Raw genomic sequence first — 3,068 nt, 5'->3', positions numbered from 1 at the left:
AGATACTTTTACAGCAAGGAACAAAGGAGTCTATGTAGCAGCAACAAAACCCAATGTTCAGCCTGGGCACCAAAATTAACTTTCTACTCTAAATAATTTCACAGAAACAATGTTTCTATCCCTTGGAACATTTCTGAAGGATGCAGGATTGATTTTTAACCTTGAATTTGAGCTTCATAATCTGTGGCCCAGCAGAAGAATAACACTGAGATACGGAGCAGGAAAAGTTCCCTAAGAGACACCTTTGGATAGCCACAGAGAACAGGGCTCAGTGTAGAGCCCTCCCCAGTATCCAAGTTACAAAACAAGAACGCAGGCATTTTCTAGAAATCAAGGAGTTGAAGTCCATCCCTCAGTTACAGACGAGAAAAAGGAGGCCAGAGGCAGGGAGTTGCCAGGTTGCCACTGCAAAGCCTACCAACGGAACTCAAGCCTTCCCACCCTGAGACCTACACGATTTTCCTTCCTTGAATTATGTTACCGCAACAGGGGAGGAGAAGGCAAATATAGCACTTGCGCTACTCAAAGGTAAAGAACCAAATCTGCAACATCCAAGAACCAGTCTAAGTGTTCAAAACTCCTCCACTAGAAAAAGTGCCTGTGCCTAGTTTAGGAAGAGTTTTGGGTTAAAAAAAAAAGATGGACTGGGTGAGGGGGACACCACCACCAGTGAAAGGAAAAAAAAAGTGAAATCAATTTGTGCCTGATGACATAGCAACATGCAATTAAAACGATGGCTGGCCCTGAGCCAGAGGCCAGTTTACAACACGCTGCTGGAAGGACAGCCCTGAAATAAATTGCCAAATTACTTTTTGCAGCCAGACTGCAGATTCCCCGTCCACTCAATTCGGAAAGCAAATAACTCCAAATAAATAAACATGCAACAAATTCTCAAGAAACCCAGCCAAGAAACGTGAACAGAAAGAACTCACTCTGGGTGGATGGCTGATCCTACCCATCCTGCAGCTGGGAACGCGACTGATTTGAGAAGGGAGGCATGGCGGTGCTACCTGATCCACAGAGCTCTGCAGAACGCCCTCACTTTGCAATGCCTGTTCCCCTCTCCTCCGTGAAGCAAGACGGCTTGAGAGCAGTTCCGAATCTCCTAACCAACCTCGTGCTGCTCTGACTGAAGGCACAAGCTTGGGCGTCAGCCTGCCGGGGTCTGCATACCAGCTTCGTTACTCAAGCAGAGTTTGAGGTCCAAGAAACACCTGACTTGGAGTTCCTGGGTAGTAGAAACGGTTAACGCCCTCAGCTACAAACGGAAAAGGTAGAGGTTCAAGTCCACTCAGGGGTGCCTAAGAAAGACCCAGCAACCTACTTACAAAAAACCAGCGCTCACAAACCTTACAGAGCACAATCCTAGTCTGACACACATGGGGCCGACTCAAGGGGAAGCGGTTCACTGGTGAAGGATGTGAGAGGGGTAAATTAACATGACTTGATAGGGCCTGGCACAGGGCTCACCCGCAGAAGTGCCTGGTGGCAGAGGGGGCGTCGGTCTAGGTGTGGAGCAATTCCATTTACAGAGAGGGAACCAAGCTTCGTGGAGGTTACATGGCAGAGGAGGAGCAGGGCTTCAAGTCAGAGATCAGGTTTGAATCTTGTTTCCACCATTCACAAGCCACGTGACCCTAACAAAGCTCCTGAGCTTTTCTGAGCCTGTTTCCAGTTTGTAAAGTGGAGACGATCATAACCCAGTACCCAACTACCAAGTGATCACGAGGGTCAAAGGAAAACACGCACAGCGTGTGTCAGGGTACGTCAGCATCAGGCCCCATCCAGTGTGGTCACTGCCGGTGAGTGGAAGAGCCAAGGCTTGGGCCCAGGACTTTGAGCCCCAGGAACTTCCCACCACACCCTCTGACTGTGGACAGGTTTCACTGTGTGGCAGTCTTCAGAGACTGCATGGTGCGCCTGGACAGAGCCCACGGGAAGCCCTGTCTGCGACAGCCAGCACGCTTTCTGAGCCGCAGTACAGTCTTGGATCCCAAGCTCCTTAGGTCCCAGCCGCGGCTGGTACGCCATAAGTGTGGACAATGAACCCAGAGAGCAAATTAGTTTCTATTTCATACTTTCAGTGATCATAACAACTGCTAAGGCAGAGAACTACAGTTATTCACTCAGATGTGTGTATAATTTTCAAAAAGGTTAATGAGAAGAACAGCACATAAACTCTTTCATTTTAACCTTGCCTACGGTGAGCTTGGCTCTAGGGTCATAAAACCATGACTGAGGCACCATGATCCACCCATCTAATGGAAGGGTTTGCTAATAAAGCTGTCTTTTAATAACTGACCTTTGATTTTTCATTTTTCTTCTTTCTGATGAGTCAGTAGTCTTAAAAAAAAATTCCCTGCCTCCTGAAAGAAGACGGCAGAGGATAAGATGCTCAGACAGAGAGGGAGGGTGGGGGGTCCAGCCCCTCTTAGGAAGACTATGTCCCTAAGGCACGTGGTTTGCAGTTAGTGTAATTTGTCGTGAAGAGGAATCCTGACCCTAAGTCCACCACAAAAAGATGACCTTTCCTTACCCATTAACTAAGAAAAAAGTTTCATAACCACAAATGCATTTTTAAAAGCAAAAACTGAACATAAAATAAGGTACCAACATTAACTGGTAGTAGGAAATGTTATTATCAAATAAAATGCAAAAATAGGAAAGAAAAATAAACATTTATATACACAGTAACATCTTGTCATCTTGAACAGCTATGGATCAGGGCATAAACTCACCCCAACCTTCCCCAGGTTCAAGGAGAACTAACTCATCTGAAATAGCCTGCCACACAGATCCCCAAGGCTCTGGGATTTCAAACCCACCCATCAAAAGGTATTCCTGCAAGATTACCATCTAAACCAGGATCAGCACCCCCTTCCCCACACCTTCCAAAGAAACTGACAGAACATAAAAGTGGGGGTCTGTAAAGGGGTTGGGGACTATGGATAGCTGCCACCCACATGCTGGGCACTTTGAGGAATTTCTGCTGGATGACGTGCAGGCGGGAAACATTCAAACGCGTGAAGCGGGTCACGAGGAATGAGGGGCTGGGCTGGGTGGGGGTC

General features: G+C 47.3%; 1 protein-coding gene across 1 annotated transcript in view; it reads right to left on the bottom strand.

Annotated features, from left to right (window-relative positions):
* The window catches only part of EPB41L4B (erythrocyte membrane protein band 4.1 like 4B), a 181,386-nt gene that overhangs the window by 146,489 nt on the left and 31,829 nt on the right, over positions 1-3,068 (bottom strand). The gene's annotated exons all lie outside the window — the stretch shown is intronic.

The sequence above is a fragment of the Orycteropus afer genome, unplaced genomic scaffold, assembly GCF_000298275.1.
Source record: "Orycteropus afer afer isolate SDZICR_OR568_19922 unplaced genomic scaffold, OryAfe1.0 scaffold00320, whole genome shotgun sequence".
Classification (NCBI taxonomy): Eukaryota; Metazoa; Chordata; class Mammalia; order Tubulidentata; family Orycteropodidae; genus Orycteropus; species Orycteropus afer.
Note: the sequence above shows the minus strand (reverse complement) of the source record. Positions and strands in the feature narration are given on the sequence as shown.